The sequence below is a fragment of the Paroedura picta genome, chromosome 6, assembly GCF_049243985.1.
Source record: "Paroedura picta isolate Pp20150507F chromosome 6, Ppicta_v3.0, whole genome shotgun sequence".
NCBI lineage: Eukaryota > Metazoa > Chordata > Lepidosauria > Squamata > Gekkonidae > Paroedura > Paroedura picta.
This window is the reverse complement of record NC_135374.1, coordinates 52809561-52828068: the sequence shown is the minus strand read 5'-3', so window position 1 is coordinate 52828068 and position 18508 is coordinate 52809561. Positions and strand designations below refer to the sequence as shown.

The following is an 18508-nucleotide window of genomic DNA, read 5'->3' as shown; positions in this document are numbered from 1 at the left end:
CCTTCTTGGATGGATCCAGGTTTGGAATGTTGACAGGAGTGGGGGAGGGGTCCCTGTTCCATGGCAGTTTTGTGCATGGGGCCAGTCCAAGTCTGTGCACCAGTCTTGCCATCATGGGGGCTTCCATAAGAAACTGTGTGGATGTGAACTGCGGCAGAGCCACCCTTGCTGGGGATGCCAAGTAAGCTCACATTTCTGGGCTGCAGGGGAAACCGAAGTAGAGGTTCATGCCCATGGGGTTCCCCCTGTTATATGCAGACCCCCTGGGAGGATTCCAGGCGAGTCATACTCCATGTGAGGCTGAGTGCTTGGCAGCTCCAGTTTACCACTGGAATCCTGGTTTGCTTGTGGTCCACTGATTGTAAGAGGGTAGGATCTTTTTCATGATGTGCCAACACTCCTGCTGGACAATAATAACGCCATGGCCTTATTTTTTCCCAAAGTACCTCAGGGTGTGTCCTCTTTTTAGGCCTCTATATCTGCCCTCCTGCTATGCAATCTCAGTCTTCTAGACATAGAGTGTAATGTAATGTGTGTCTTCCTCATCCCACTTAAAAAGGAATACTGGATGTGACAGATGTTCAAACGTAAGAAATTAATATTATTTTGCTGTGATGTTTCTGTGCTCCAGAGATATATATCAGTACCATGCATTTCCTGGAGCAATAAAAAGAGGTTTCTAATCTGATAAAATCAATTACATGTAGACAACTAGCCAGTACTAGGATAAGACAGCATGTGCAAAACCACAATTTATACTTCCTATAGAAAGCGTAATCTATCTTCTTCTTTATATGCTTTGAGAAATAACCAGCTTTGTGAAGTACGTCAGCAGATGCTGGTGGAAGTACAAGGCCACATTTTCTTGCAATGAAAAATGACTTTAATTTAGTCAAAGTACAATAAAGATACATTTTATGACCCCACAAAGAAAAAATAAAGAAGTTCATGTTTTATATCTGTGAGTTTTTTACTTCTGTATAGAAGTAAAATTAAAGTCTCCCCTCCAGTCTTCCAATAAAGTATGTCAGATTGCACCAGTGTGCGATCTCATTGAGTTTCTGGACAAAATATCAATGACTCCAATATTAGGGCTCTAATCCAGCTCCTAATAAGGTCGATTGAAAACTTCCATGGCTTTGTTTAAATATTGGTAACAAAAACAAGCCTTAAAAATAACATTCGGCAAGGTTTTGAGATCTACTTGAAAAATAAAAAGAGAAAAAGCCTTGTAGTTGTCAGTCTCAAATCTGTTAGCCAGAATGTTGAATTTCATTTGGAAGATAGCTAGTGAATAGTAGAGTCCTTACAGTACAGTAGAGTCCTTACAGTACAGAGCCTCTTGTGGCGCAGAGTGGTAAGGCAGCCGTCTGAAAGCTTTGCCCATAAGGCTGGGAGTTCAATCCCAGCAGCCGGCTCAAGGTTGACTCAGCCTTCCATCCTTCCGAGGTCGGTAAAATGAGTACCCAGCTTGCTGGGGGGTAAACGGTCATGACTGGGGAAGGCACTGGCAAACCACCCCGTATTGAGTCTGCCATGAAAACGCTAGAGGGCGTCACCCCAAGGGTCAGACATGACTCGGTGCTTGCACAGGGGATACCTTTACCTTTACCTTTACAGTACTGATATAATATGCTGCTAAATTGTTAATTATGGTTTTATCATATTTTATATTATCAACTAGCTTCAAAGCCCATTCCTTAGAACAGGCCTTGAAAGCGCCCCTGGCCAGGCAGCTTAAGGTGGCTTTGGCCTCCAGCTCGCAGCCAGATTAAGTAGGGCAGGTGGGGGCTGGGCAGCTCATTAGGAGGCCTGGGACAGAGCTCTTTAGCAGGCAGTCAGCAGGCCAAGAGGCCCTCGTTAGGAAGCCCTCCACCACAGCCCTTTGTCCAGGGGCCGCTCCCCTTACCTGCTGCTGCTTCCAGGAACTGAGGCATCTGAGAGCAAAGAGGCTAGAGTCCAGGGACGGAGTGCGGGAGCTGCAGGGGCAAGGCCAATCAGGGCAAAGTTGGCTGCACCATGATTGGCCGTATTCTAATTTGGACAGCCGGACACATCCCACCCTTAGGCTGTTTCATAAATATATAGAGGAACAACAATGGATAAGGATGTTTGATATTTATATGAATTAGGTTGGTTTTAATTCATTGTTAACACTTAACTGTATTGTGCACTTTGTCCTGGGCCATTCTGGGAGGGCAATATAGAAATTTAATTAATTAATTAATTATTAGTAGTAATTTCCTTAAACATCCTCTTCAATACAAAGAATAACTTATTCTATGAAATTTAAAATGTGGGGCTTGCAATATAGTGTTTTAAGTTCAGCATGATATATTATGTTCTACTTTCTGAAATATTTTTCATCTGAACATTTTGAAATCTGTACACATAGGTGTTTCATACTGGATGGAAACAAAATGCATTGCAATGTTGATTACTGGATATACAGAATTTCATAGCACAAGGTTAAAATTTAATACAGGACTTTGGAAGCTGTACTTTGGCAGATGCTAGCAGGCTAAGACACTTCTACATTTAATAAATACTAGGAATATCACCTACAATATTGAAGTGTAAGGTTGTTTGAAATTGGATGAAACACATTGAACTGTTCAAACAATTTTAAAACCACACGATTAAGTATACATGTAATTCATTTTACATGATATAGCGCAATATTAGATTCACTAGAGTATTTCTCTGGACAACTTCCAAAATAGCAGCCTGCTGCTTCAGAGATTGATTTTATCTTTTCTTTGAATGGATATCCATTCCAAATCATGCCTTATATTGAATTCTTCTGCTGTGTTTCCCTCTGTGAGGGAACCTAGAATTAAGGGAAAAAGAAAACCCAGAAAAAGGGAGAAGAAGGAATACTATATGCAAGGTTTGTTTGTTTCTTACTGTTAAAAAATACAAAATTGTGAATCTTAGTTCACTGCCCTCTTCCATCATTCCATCAGTACAAAAAAAGGGGGATAGTGCTATACCCTCCAACATTCCATCCTCCTTCTCAAAGGTGATTGAAAGTTGGAGCAGCTCATAGGCACAATTGAATAGCTGTTTTTCCCTTGGGGTGGGATATCCTTCTGTCCATCACAGATGCCACAATAAAAAATATGTGTTGTGGTAACCCAGATACAAAACTGAATCTTGAGATATCGCTCTTGGTAATGACTTCTGGAAGAGGCACAATTACAAAGTAGTAGAAGAAGAAGTTGGTTCTTATATGCCGCTTTTCTCTATCCAAAGGAGTCTCAAAGCGGTTTACAATTGCCTTCCCTTTTGTCTCCCCAGGACAAGACACCCTGTGAGGTAGGTGAGGATGAGAGAGCTCTGATATTACTGCGCAGTCAGAACAGCTTTAGCAGAGCCGTGGCAAGCCCAATGTCACCCAGCTGGCTGCATGTGGGGGAGCGCGGAATCAAACCCTGCTCGCCAGATTAGAAGTCCACACTCCTGAGGAGATGGGCGGAGCCATGGCACTTAGATAGCTCAAATACTTCGAGCTCCTGTTCCACTGAGGGTCAATCGCTGCTGTGATTGACAGAATCGGGTTCTGGATACGCAAACCCACCCACCATCTACTCAGGAATTCCTTGTGAATCTCTGGGGCCTCTCTGTTCCGCAGGGAAATTAATATTCCCTGGAACGCAAGCTCAGTGTGCACAGGGTCCAGTAAGTGCCATTCACCATTTTAAAACTTTTGTCTTTCCTTACAACTCTGCAATCTACACAGCTCTTACTTTAATCTTCAAAGCTAATTGGATTCCTCCCTGCAAGACTTTTGACTCATCACAACTCCGGAATGAAAACAACTGGCAAACATCAGATCGAGCCTACAAACAGTGAGTGGGGGTTTCCCCCGGCACCTTCTCCCCTGGAACAAACTCTTGGCGTGGAAAGCTGCTTTCTTTAACTTAAGCAAGCTAGAGTGACAGGAAGATAAGTGAGAGAAGGTAAAGAAAGGGGTTAAGGTAGCCAGAACATCCCCTCGCCACTGTGTATAAATCGGAGATTGAAAAGTAGATATAAGGATCTCGCGAGAGTTCGCTTGCCAGAATGAGAACTCAGGCTTGGAAAAGCTTCAACAGGTCATTAAAGCGACGGACGACAGCTGGTGAGACATTACTTTAATATCAAAACAGACTGTTGCTCTTCGTTAGGACTCCGTAGGCTACTGGTTATTTGCAAAATTGCCTACAACATGTCCATGCTGAAGAGATTTGCTTACCTATTGGATAAACAGACGCAAGATTTGAAAGCATATACAGATGGCTTGCTTAAAGATATGCTCAAGGAGTTCAAGGGCAGCAAGGAAGAAGTCTCTAACAGGAATGATGAATCAATAACAGTGGCTGATGATAGCTCTAAACAAGGTGGAAAATTACCAGCAGAAGAGAAATCTGAAACTATGGAGATGGAAAAGGGGATGCCGGAGCTTTGCAGCCTAGATAAGGACTCCCTACCTAAGAAGACACACAGCCACTCCAAAGCAACAGTATACAAGAACCAATCAAAAGATATATGGACCTGCTGTGAAAGTAATCGACTGAAAGGAGCTTCTTGGAAAAAAAACTGTACTGATATTGGAGCCCAGAAGGTACAACTGTTTCAAGATTCACCGATGTATACTCCGAGGGAAAGGCTACAACTGCACTCTCCAAGCCAAAGGCCAACTGGACAGAACATGGGTCAGCGGGAACAACAAGATGCATCAGGCCTCGATATGAGACCCCCTTAAGCCTCCTCCTGCTTTTTTCCGTAGCCATATAGGCCAGCTGAATTTGAATTAACATATCTCTGTAGTGACTCTCAGCTTAAACTTAAAGCATAACTAACAGGAGGCACCTAACTGAGGAGGTGTAAATGTAACTAGCGAATACCTTATTTTACAAACTAATGAAGACTCTATTTTATCATTTTTTGTATTTAATAATGTACAACCTTAACAACCTACACACACACACACACACACACACACACACACACACACACACACACACACACACATATATATATATTTCTTTCTTTCTTTCTTTCTTTCTTTCTTTCTTTCTTTTTCCGTACAACTAAGTAGGCTTTTATTTTTTCATTTTCTTTTCCCTAGTGGAAATGAGGATGGCTCTAAGACCACGTTAAGTATAAATTGTTTATTATCGTTAAAAGTGTTAAAACTATGCAGACAAATGTTGAAACTTCTCTTTTTAAATGTGGTGGAAACGTGAAAAAGTTTATAAGCTTTGGGTAAAAGTCTATAATATTGTAGCCATGTGGAGTCTTATAATCTTAAATGAAGAGAAGAGGCTTTCTAAGAACAATGGGGCCCTTATCTGATCTACCTAAGAAAATAAGTTAAAAGGGGATTGAAACGGGGTATCAAGTGTATCAAACGAAGAGCATAATCTTTTTCTTTCTGTATTAATAATGTAGATTATCTGCATTGTATTATCTTTAAATATTACAAAAGGGGATTGAAACGGGGGACTAAATGTATCAAATGAAGAGTATAACCTTTCTTTTTCTGTATTAACAATGTAGATTGCCTGTATTTTATTACCTTTAATCTTGGAAAACAAAAATAAAAATATTATAAAAAAAAAGAAGTCCACACTCCTAACCACTATACCAAGTAGGTCCTGTAAAGTAGGGCTGATACTACCTCTGAACTTCTTCCTGATGTCAAAAACCCAGGGGCAATTCTTGAGCCTCTCAGGGATCTAAATAAGGTGCCTCAAACTCAGTCCAGGGCAGAGAGACATCAAACATGACCCAATAGTAGTTTGACTAAGAAGGCATTGATGAGACTGACCCAGGCTGGGACACTGAGCAGTTTGGATTTTCCATGAGACAGTGGGTGATAACTGCTTTAAAAGTGAATACAAGGCATGATTTGATGTGACATAATATCATAAATGTTGGATGTAAATGCAAATGCATTTGGTCTAACTCATTATTTCCTGTAGTGACAGAAAAACTTTAGGGCAAATAATTATATCCTATAACTGCAGTATTATGCCCTGATCTGGATGGCATAAACTTGGTCAATCTCATCAGCTCTTGGAAGCTAAGCAGTGTAAGCCTTGGTTAGTACTTGGATGGAGGGACCACTGAGGGAGTCCAGGATTGCTGTGGAGAGGTAAGCAATGGCAAAGCACCTATGCTCATTTTGTGTCTTGAAAATCTCACGAGTGGTCACCAGAAGTTGACTGCAGCTTGATGGCACTCATCGCCATACAACCACTATATTATATCACAAACATCTCACAATAACAAGAAACAATTGTTCTTTTTTTTATTGTAATGATTTTTTTTATTTTCATAAAGATAGAAATATAGGATGCAACACGAGTTATTGATACAAAAAGCAGTAAATAAAATATAATCATCATTTGAAAATATACAACCCCACATTGACTCCACAGTGATATAAACTTTTGCCCAAAACTCTAAGAGCCATGAGTCTAAGAGCCATCCACATTTCCACTACATTAAAAAAGGCCTGTTTAGATATACAAAAGAAAAGTTATTATTAATCAACTTACTTGAGAGATCGTAGACCTCACGTTAACTGCTTGATACAATCTAAGAGCTATCCTGGCAGATATTTCTAGGTTTAAGTTAGATGCTTAACATTAGACATTTCTTATAGAACAGTATGAGTTTTGGCCCTGTATCAATACCCTGATGAAGGGAGAGGAAAGTAGGGCTTTGCCTTAAAGATGTACAAAGAAAAAAAATTACAAAAGGATTTCATAATTTCTCCTTATCCTTAATACAGATACATCTACAAACCATTTATACTTGACCCATTCTAAGAGCCATCCTGACAGGTATAAGTTGAGAGCTTTGCATTTTCTACAGATCAATATGAGCCCTATAACAATACACCAATAAAAAAAATAAGGGGGAAAAGCCCCATTTTATATTTCCAACACTAACGATTATATTACCTATATGCCTACTAAGGAAAAGAAAAAAGAGAGAAAAAAGGCACCACTTCCCCTTTTTCATAAAAATCGCAATGTAGGATACAGTATATGTTGTTAATACAGAGAATAATAAGATTTCCAGGTTTAGATTAAATGCTTAACATTAAACAGAACAATATAAGCTTTCAGTCTTCTATAGCTTCTCCTTATCCTTAATTCTGATACATCTACAAAACAATTTATATGTGACCCATTCTAAGAGCCATCCTGACAGGTATATTTTCAGATTTAAGTTGAAAGCTTAACATTAAACATTTTCTACAGGTCAGTGTAGGCTTTGGTCCTAGAACAATACACTAATAGAAGAAAGAAAAAATAAGGGGGGAGAACCCCATTTTATATTTCCAACACTAATGATTATATTACCTATATGCCTACAAAGGAAAAGAAACAAGAAACAAGAGAGAAAGAGACATTGCTTCCCCTTTTTCATAAAAATAGAAATATTGAATACAGTATAACATTAAACATAAAACAATATGAGCTTTCGGTCTTCTTAAGGGGGTCTCATCTCGAGGCTTGCTACATCTTGTCGTTCCCGTAGACTTATATTCTGTCCCATTGTCCTTTGGCATAGAAAGTGCAGTTGTACTCTTTCCTGCAGAATATGCATCGATAAATCTTGAGGCCGTTGCACCTCCTGGACTCCAGTATCAATACAATTTTTTCCCCAAAGAGCTCCTTTAAATCGGTTACTTTCACTGCAGATCCATATTTCTTTTGATTGATTTTTGTACACTGTTGCTTTGAGATGGCTGTATGTCTTTTAAAAAAGGGTGTCCTTATCTGGGCTGCAGAACTCCGGCATCCCATTTTCCGTCTCCAGAATTTCAGATTTCTCTTCTACTGTTGGTTTTCCACCTTGTTTAGAGCTGTCATCAGCCACTGTTATTGATCCATCATTCCTATTGGAGACTTCTTCCTTGCCATCTTGGATCTCCTTGGAGATATTTTTGACCAATCCATCTATAAATACTTTGTAATCTTGGGTTTGTATCTCTATTAGGTGAGCCAATCTTTTTAACATAGACATGTTTTTGACTTAAAAAAAAAAAACGGCCTCAAACAATTTTACAAGTGGCCAGTAGAGGTCCTCTGTTTTATCCTCTGGCATGTGACGTATTGAAGTCAGTTAAGGCAGATATTCTCGTGCTGGCACAGAGTTCTCATGAGATCTTCCCATTCACAGCTCTTATCTCTTATCTCCGAAAACCAAAACAATTACAATAAGAGCTTTTGCCAATTAATTCGAGTTGATTTGAGTCCTTCTTCTGCTTAGTTAGGAGAATTAGCCTGCCTGAAGGTGGCTTCGGGCAGAGCAGAGTAAGAGGAGGGGGGAAACAAAGGGCTTTGATACAGGAAGAGAGACGGAGAAAAAAAAACGAGAGATACTTGCAGTAAATGATGTTTTGGAACTCAGCCGATGTCCTCCCCTCAGTTCAAAACGTTCATTTGTGGTAAATCATCGTGTAGGGTTGAGGCAGATACTTTAAGATTAAAGAAAGAAAAGAAAGTCCGAGATAGAAAATGGCAATCGTCCTCTGGACCTGGAACGCTGACAGCCTATAATCCAGGGAGATATACTCCCTAAAGGATTGGAGACGGCCCCAAGAACTTCCTGGGTAGAAAGGTGAGGTGGGGTTTGCGTACCCCTCCTCTTTTCTGCCAATTGCTTGCGCAATTGACCCCCGTCAGGCTTCAGAGATAGCAGAGCAGATGCCCTGCCACCCTCTCAGGACGACATCTTTAGCCACACCTCCAAGAAAGAAACAATTGTTCTTAATAACTGGGAAAAGGAAATGTGTATAGGCTTTATGACTTACTTATGGGTAATTTACAATGTGATCCTAAGGATTCTTTCATAGGAATCAGTCCTCTTCAATAGACCTGAATAGTATTCTAAGTAGACAAGCTTAGAATGACATTTTCACAGTGCCATGTTACACAGATTTACTCTGTCTAGGCTTATTCATGTCCAGTAATTTTTGATTAATTCTGCATAAGATTGCACAGTAAGTTTTTTAATGGAAAATAAAATAGCACTTTCTTCCATGTGATCTCAATATTCAATGAGTAAAAACCTTTAATACTGAAGAAAGAACTAAAAGTAATATGCATGTTGATTGTTTTTGAACATAGTAACTTTGTCCACATTTATTTCCTTTTTAAAGAATTCTTGCAAAAACCTACAATATTCTGATAAATTTGTGACTGAGAGATAATTCTCATCTGAAGCCGTGAGGCAAAGTTTTAGGGGTTGGCTAATCATTTACTAGAGAGCATGACTAATGATATTATATAACCAGTGGTAATAAAATAAAGTTTTATAAAGCCATATTGCAACAAGATGCTCTTCAGCATATGATATAACCACTGAGAGATCATCATTATTTATCACAGTGTCAGCCATGACAGCCTTTCACATTTTGTGGTCAAATTTAATTCTATTTCTTTTTTTTAGGAATGAGCACCAGCAGTCAAATGTACTTATTTCCATCTGTTTGCTTAATAACACAAGAGAAGGGAAGCAAACGAAATCTATAATAAGAACTGAATCATTTTAAAATTCCAGATCTGAAGCCAGTATGAGCATTTGCATAACACAAAAGAATTATGAAAACACAAATGACAATAAACTAGAACACCTATAAAGACTTTTCATTGTAATGTCTTATAGAAAGCTGGCAAATAGGTATCAACACAATAAGAGACTATTACCTCTATTGTATATTAAAATGCAAATATGAGCAAAGGTAGCAACAAGATGCTTGCAAAAACCTCATAAACTCAAATATGTAGATACATAATGCATCTGGGTATAACAGGTGCAGAAAAAAAATAATCACTCACTTATCCATAGTATTCTCAGTTTTTTAACTGTGAAAAACTGTAGAAAGAATATGAAATGGAATTCTGGTTCTAATGTCATGGTTATAGGAATTGCACATTCCAGAAACATACTCAGAGAACAAAAGTCACTTGCAGCTGGGTATGATAGCTGAATATGATAGCCAGCTCTGATTTGTTTTGTTTTTAATCGTCCTTGTACTTAAAAAAAAAACTTTTAAAAAGTCCTTCTTACATGTTAACAAAATAGATATATTGTCATAAAAATTGTCACTTTTCTGTTTCAGTTGAACAGACACTCTGTTACCATACTCTGAAAATGTTTCAAAATTTGTATTTCAGGATTTCAACATATTTTATTTATGTATGTATGTATGATGATGATGATGATGATGATTGTTAGATTTATTTCCCACCACTCCCAGACAGGCTGGCTCGTGGTGGGTTAAATACAAAATTCAGAACAATAATACAGTCCCCAATGTATTTATTTTGCAAAAAGAGACAGAGCTATCAAATTAGAAACGTACACCTATGGCAGTAGCAAGGTGAATGGCAAACAACATTTAAAAAACAAATACAACCCTGTGCATCAAGGAAACAACAAACATGGAAATCTGCTAAAGAAAATAGTCCAGTCAAAAATGTTGTTCTGAGCATGCAGGTGGAAAACAAGGAAAAACCCTAGAAGGTTTGCGTGTTCTCTTTCCTGGAAAACAAAATACAACAGAGAATACCCTATCTTAATGGAAGCATGCTTAAATTGCAACCAAAGCATTATTCAGAGTAACAACTCAGACAGACTCAGAAATTGATATAATACATGACAGTCTAAACTGCATTTGAATAGAGTTAATTTTTAAATAAATATAGAGATGACAAATTTTGTCTTAATTAAATTGACCTCATTTTCTTGCAACTGCAAATTCATTTCATTAAACTTTGCAAATAATGCTGATAAATAAGTAATAGCATGTCTATTCCGAGTTCCTCACTGAGCAAAGCATTTGTATCTTCAAAAGAATTGCACAATGGTGTCATAAAAGTGACTCACACATTTGCCTTTTGATAGCAAGTGAACTTGATCATGAAGAAGCAAACACTGAAAATATTTGTCATTCATAATACAGAGCTTCCAGAATGGTCAATCACTGAGAGCACGGGCTATAATTTCATTCAGTGCAGTAATGACAGTGCATAATGACTTATGGAGCAATCATGGCACTATTTTGAAATCAGATGTTGGTAATGTATGACACAGTGAATGGTAAATACTTTGCTTTTTTTCAAGTAAGCTGTATGTTCATGGTAGTGACCAATCATTTATAGTGATCCAGCTGTTGCACAAGCAAGTATATTAATAAGCAGAATTTCCGTGTCTTTGAAGAACTGCTCAACAACTTGACATTTTGACTCTCCTTTAGTAGTCGCCATGCAAATACCAACTCGAACTAAACTTACATCTTTTGTAAAGTGCTGATAAGTGAGAAACAAAGATTCAGCGCTTGGCAAAGCTGACTCATTCATCTGTAATGCAAATTTTGTTGTCCTTGGTATGCTGTTCAATGTATTTTTCACATTTTCAGCAATTTCATCGATGCATCCTTGTGCTGCCCTGCTGGGGGTCTCCATACACGGTTTTGAGTTCCATATCAAGTTGCATCAGTTCAAGATTGACCAGCAGGGTTGGGGGTTCCATATCCTCCTCCAATGTACTCCTGCAGTCCAGCTCTACCCCATCTATAGCACAGGCAATTACATCATAGTCATGCTGTCTATCCTGGGCACCTTCCTCATTCATGCCAGCAGCAACTGCCTATTGAAGTTTCAGTTCACAAGTGTGATGTGCCTGAGGATCACAGCTCTCTCCCCCACCCCACCCATGTGCTATGGCATGCACTTCCTTCAAGCTGGGCTTCCTCTGTGTACAGGGCCAGCATATGCACCCAGCCTAAGTAGGCTGCTAATGCTAATGCCAGCCATTCACAAACATAAAACAAGGGGACTAGTTTGCTGGAGTTCTACATGCTACCCCCCTCCCATTGAAAAAGAACAAAAAAATAAAATTTGACACACGCATTCACATAAAGAGCAAGTGGGAAGCCAGATAATTGAAAGGGTTCTGAAGATACTTGCGAGTATGCATTGCTATTCAGCATTGCCTTGCAGGGGGATATTGACCACCTAATGAGGACACTGACAACCATAATTTTGGCATAAAATATTTGGCCACAGCCTTTATTCAACATTGAGCGTGGCAAGCATGGGAAGAGAATCATGCCATCTTGTGGTTACCCAACCACAAGGAAGCCCACCACAGCCTGCCCCTCAACGGGTTGCCTTGGCTATCCAGCCCCAAAACCCGGACATAATGGCAGGCTGAAACAGGGGGGGAGGCACCATGGAGTGACCCCTCTGGGCACCAGCCTCTGTTGGGTTCTCCTGCCCCCCGGAAATGCTAGCCTTCAATCAGGCTCTGCATCCACACAGCCCTTTAAAGGGCCCCCCAAATCTAGGGGAGGACAGCGCGCAAGCTTGGCCTCCCCAAAATTGATCCTTCCCATGCTCCACTTCCGCAGGCTGTGACAATTAATCAATAATATAACCCAACATCTAACAAAAAGTCAAACAATTCATAAACAGGGAGGGAGGGTGGGTTTTGCGTCTTTGGGCGCCCTGAAGGGGGGAAAGAGGCCAAAGAATATCAGGCCATCCGTTTAACTGACGCCCAGTTCAGCCACACCCCCTGTTGCCATGCCAACACACATACTGCTCAGAGAATGCCAGGGCTGGGCAATCTCTCCAACCAGCCAGGTCCCTGTCGGTGTTCCTCCCCCGCAGCAGCAATGGCCCCCTTAGATAAGTCTTGGGGGCTTTTTGCCTTGCAGGGGGATATTGACCACCTAATGAGGACACTGACAACCATAATTTTGGCATAAAATATTTGGCCACAGCCTTTATTCAACATTGAGCGTGGCAAGCATGGGAAGAGAATCATGCCATCTTGTGGTTACCCAACCACAAGGAAGCCCACCACAGCCTGCCCCTCAACGGGTTGCCTTGGCTATCCAGCCCCAAAACCCGGACATAATGGCAGGCTGAAACAGGGGGGGAGGCACCATGGAGTGACCCCTCTGGGCACCAGCCTCTGTTGGGTTCTCCTGCCCCCCGGAAATGCTAGCCTTCAATCAGGCTCTGCATCCACACAGCCCTTTAAAGGGCCCCCCAAATCTAGGGGAGGACAGCGCGCAAGCTTGGCCTCCCCAAAATTGATCCTTCCCATGCTCCACTTCCGCCACTGAGCCCGAATAGGTATATACCTCTTCGAGCTCCCGCCACCGCTCAATTTTGCAGCCAATTCAAAATAACATGTTGGATCCCATGGAGCCAGATGTCCATGCCCCACTCCAACAAGTGCATCTCAAGTGCACCCCATCACTCTTATAAAGGGCCCAGAACTGCAAATGCCATACCATGAGATCACAGAACTGTGGGCGACAGGTGAAAGGGTCACTCGCCACCAGGGACCATTCCTTGGTGATTGTCCACTGTGCCCAGTAGGGCTTCTTGTGAGACATAGCTTTTAGCAACATGGCATCCTAGCCACTCAGCCCAGACCATAACTGTCCCTTGAGGTTACCAGGGCCCAACACCATTGCCCCTGCCAATGCTGGCAAAGTGTCATATGGCAATTACTGCAACAATGTTTCCTGGTGCTCAGCTCAACGTTCACAACTATAGCTAAGCCAACGTCCCATGATGGTCAGCCAATGCTTTGAGGAATACGGACTCCCACTGTCACGCTTGAACAGGAAGTCTGCCATCGCAGCAATGTCCAGGAAGGCAGCTGCATCCAAACAATGTCCGAGCCAGGTGATGCCTTCAGACCCCCAAGTGGATCACTTCCAGGTCTTATAGCATGCCATTCCATCTGCCGCATGGTGCCATTCTCTGTAGCCAGCATCAGGCACCCCCGTTGACTGCCGCTCTGAAGGAAACCAAAAGGTTGTTACTGGAAAAGAGTTACATGAGCACCCTCGCACACTGATTGACACTGGCCACGGTCCCATGCTCGCCCTGGGCCAGCCGCTCTCAGCCAATACCCCGCTCTGCATACTGCATACCCTGCAGGAGCTCTAGAGATGTTTCCCCTGAGCACCAAGTACCAGGTTGTGATCTGTGGGAAAACATTGTACTACATGCCCTGGCAAAGCCCTTAGTACTGTGCCACCCAACCTAGGCAGACCTCCCTTGGCCAATGCCCTGCTCTGCATCTACTGCATACCTTGCCAAAGCCCTTTACATGTTCCCCTTGAGCACTGAAGCCCAGCCCACCTTTGGTTCCCTAAGTCCTACAGGTTGCAGTCCGTGGTGACATTGTGAACCACCACTAATGTACATACACCTTCTGATCCACGGATGTCATACCGGGGTAACCCCATATGCCAGCATATTGAGACCTGACTGGATCTGCTAGTAGCCCAGCCATGAAACATCCTCCTGAACCTGCAATATGCTTAGTCTCCAATGCACAAGCAGATGGGGCCCATGCCACTTTCCCAGGTTGGAGTCTATGCAGTCCCAAGACAGCTCCCTGAACTCATGCTGGCCATGTGACACTTCCCCCTAAACCACTTGTTTGTCCCAGCCCCCGACATAATTTAAGCAACCTCCCTGAAGGACAAAATTGGTCTCTCTAGTCAAAAGAGGCCCCATCACTCCTAGAACTGGAATCCGAGCAACCCCAGGCCCCCACACTATGTGGGGAGTGGGTGAGGACAGGTGACAGGTTTGCAGCCACCTCCTCCCACAAGGCTGGCCTGGTCAGAAAGTATCTCATATATCTGCAGACCTGGGCTGCAACGCAAAATTCAGATGATCAGTGAGGCTATCCAAATAGATCGGATGCATAGAAGTGAAGAGGTATGAGGGATTGATCTGCAGAACTTAATATGTAGTCTGCCCCTGCTCCCTCCAGCTGGAAACAGCATTGGCATCACGTGATGGGGAGCCAAATAACGCTGGCATAAATATGAAGCTAGGGAATTCCTGAATGGGATGAAGAGGTACCTGCATCAGAGTGATCTACCAGTTGTTGACACACCTGCAGTCTATCATAACTGAGACTATATAACCAGATGAATGCTCCCTTAGAGCATTGTACCTTACTATGTGGGTGCCTTAACTTCATTTCCTTGGCCAAAGATCTCCACCAGCTTCTAGGGTGCAGCACCTTGCATACCTTGTGTGGTCCTAAGCAGCCACTTCCTGTGCCAAGCACATTCCAGCTCAAGCCCTGGGAAGCTCTTGGCATTGCTCGCCCATCCACACCAACAGCACTTCCATACTGGACCTGTAATGAGACACACACCCCTCCAAGCCAGGCTGGCCCATTAACTTCAAATAACCTGGGATTGGCCGCCCTGCAAAACAAGACCAGGTGATGACTCTGACACCATTTGCAGAAGGCGTGGCTTGCCTGAAGCCAACAGGTGATGTCCGGCCACTGCTGCAGGTTGACCCGGCCACCAGGGAGCCACCTCCCCTTTTGCAATGATATTCTCCCCTGGAGTAGCCTTTGGGTTGGTGCCCCCTGTAAACTGGCCCCCGTAAGGCCCATCATGCATCACAATGCCACTGGCTGAGGCCCACCAGTGGCATCCAACGATGCCCCAAGACCCAGAGTACATGGCACCCCCGTTCCCCCAATGCTGGCACCCACTGCCTGTCTGATGGGCATGTATTGCCTGGCGAAGACAACGGTGTAGCCCTGGCCAGTGGCCACCAGACACCAGTGGCCAGCTGAGGGCCACTGGGTGCTCCATTCCCCACCCATGGGGTGGGTGCCTTCCTGCCCACCTGAGCCAGGGACCAGCAGCCAGGCCAGTGGACAGTGCTCACCATCTGCTGTCGAAGATGCCATTGTTCCCCATGGCTGCAAGCCCCCTCAGATTTCCCTTGAGACCTTCCGAGCTGGTGCACAGCAGCCTGCCTCAGCATGAGGCAAGGGGTTGGACTGGATGACCCCCAGAGTTCCCCGCCAACTCTGTGCTCCTGCAAACCAAGACCGTTGCCTGAAGCAGGGGACTGGACTAGACAACCCTGAGAGGTACTTGCCAACTCCTCGCTCATACAAACCAAGACTGCTGTCAGAAGAATGGGGTTGGACTAGATGACCTTGAAAGGTACCTGCAGCTCTTTGCTCATACAAACCTTTATGCAAATAAAAGGTTACTGACTGACTGCTCATACAAACCGAGACTGCTACAGAAGCAGGGGGTTAGACTAAATGACCCTGGAGGTCCCTGCCAACTCTGCTTATGCGAACAGTTCCCATGGCATACAGCATGGGGTTGGACTAGATGACCCAATGAGGTCTCTGCCAGCTATGCGCCCTTGCAAAAACTGTAGTTGGTTGTAGCTCCACTGTTGGATCCCAACCTTCCCCCCCTTTTTTTTGGAAGAGGGCTGATCCCCACAAAAAGGCATTTTTGTAACCACTGGCTTGTCACGTCTCTTCTTCAAGTGGGCTCCACCTTAAGCCTCGCAGCAGTGCTCAAAGTATTGGCACATGCTCATATTGAATTCCCAACAGGTGCCCCACCCATCATTCCTATACATGGGCTTACATCTGTCTTGTTCTGTCCTCCTGACATATGGGCCCACATTCATGTTCTAGGTGTCATGGTCCTTTAAGTCCCACCTTGTCTGGATGTTGTTTGAAGATCACTTGCAGGCCTAATCATTATGCACCATGGCCTCTGCATCCCCAAAAAGTGCTTTGGCCTCCAAAACATTTGTTAAATGATTCTCCAAGTGCCAAACTCCCTTCTGGGAGAGCATCAGCCACAAAGCGTAGAAAATCTGTTTACCCCCTTAACCAGTTAGTGAAGGAGTGATTGTTATATCCCACTGTAAAGTTGTTTTTGTTTTTGTTTTTAAATCCCCTTTGAACCCTATTTTTGGGACATCTCCGTCTGGTCACAACCTGTTAAATATGTCAACATAATACCCATCATGGGCCCTCTTGATTTCCTAGTAAGGTGAGTACCAGGTGGGTTTTCCCCAGATGCATAACCCAAAGGGGATTTCGTGGACTAACCCATCCCTGCCTTATCTTTATAATAAATATGCAAAGAATGCAGCTGATTCATCATCCAGATCAGATACCCAGAACCAAAGAATCCTGACGCCAATAGGTCCCATCCTGTTGGCCTTCAGAGAAGAGAACTCACCCGAGGTACCGGCAGCCTGCCAGGCCCTGGAGTACTTTCCTCCATACATTATACTCTTATGCCCAGTTGTCCCTTGTTGCTCTGTTCCTCCCTGTTGAACATTCCTGGAGGAGCTAGGAATACTAACCGCACCTACACTGGCCTGTCCCTGATGTGCTGCTATAGCAATTGCTATAGGGTCAATGCCCATGTGTATGGTCTGCATACCTTGATGTGGAGCTGGCCAACCCTGTCCATACTACCCAGTCATCGTAAGGCCAGGTTGCTTCCAGCTTTGTCCAGATGATCCCTGCCACCAAGATGGGCCCGCAACAACCTGCCCCAGTCCTGCCCCAATTGTACAACTGCAGCCAGGATCTACCGCACCCCCAAATGATGGGCCCGCATGTTGCAGAGTAAAAACACCCCCTGTATAATTGTTGGAAGGGGATGGGGGGCGGAAGCCTCACCTCTCCCACCTAGACCCCCCCTTCCTCTATCAAGGTGGATGATCCCACTGCCACGCATATTAATGCTCCCAGCATCCCATGAATTGCAGAGGAACCTGCTGCCGCTGCATCATGAAATGTGCCTGTCCCATCACTTGCTCCCAAGGCCCTGGAACCAGCAGCTGACACCAGCACAGCACAGTTCATGGGCAGTTGGGGCTTCCCCCCACTGGCATCCTTTTTCGGCGCCATGGTCACTTGTTCCTCTCTCCCTCTCCTTCCTTTTCTGAAGGGGCGAACGCTCCTGCCAAAACGGCCTGTGAGAGGCGTAGTTGTTTGTTAGTTTAAAAACAAACAAACAAACAAACAAACAAACAATGCCCTGCAGCATGTCTAGCATCCCTTTTCCCTCAAAAAGTAAAATGAAATAAAATTGCTGGGCTTCCCTGACATCGCGAGGCGGTTGGGCCAGGAAAAAGGCTCCTTCCACCAAGTGATGCGTCTTTGGGCGCCCTGAAGGGGGGAAAGAGGCCAAAGAATATCAGGCCATCCGTTTAACTGACGCCCAGTTCAGCCACACCCCCTGTTGCCATGCCAACACACATACTGCTCAGAGAATGCCAGGGCTGGGCAATCTCTCCAACCAGCCAGGTCCCTGTCGGTGTTCCTCCCCCGCAGCAGCAATGGCCCCCTTAGATAAGTCTTGGGGGCTTTTTCTCCGTTTAAAAAAAACACCTGCCTCCCATCCCAGGAAGCCATGAAGGCGGGAACAGGGGAGGGACATCTCCATGCCAATATGAGTACTACTGACCCGTCCTCACTGTCACTTGGCAGGTGATTGCGATATCTGTTGGGATTTTGACCAGGAGAATGCAGTCTTCCCAATTTCCCTGAGAGCCAGTTTGGTGTAGTGGTTAGGAGTGCGGACTTCTAATCTGGAATGCCAGGTTCAATTCTGCACTCCCTCACATGCAGCCAGCTGGGTGACCTTGGGCTCGCCATG

The 18508-nt window shown here is 43.7% G+C and overlaps 1 long non-coding RNA gene across 1 annotated transcript; it reads left to right on the top strand.

The window, feature by feature from the left end:
- Positions 1 to 6384: 6384 nt before the first annotated feature.
- LOC143840686 (uncharacterized) lies at positions 6385 to 7355 on the top strand. The gene is made up of 2 exons (XR_013232316.1): positions 6385 to 6836; positions 7210 to 7355. It is a non-coding gene; the product is annotated as an uncharacterized LOC143840686 (long non-coding RNA).
- Positions 7356 to 18508: the final 11153 nt, after the last annotated feature.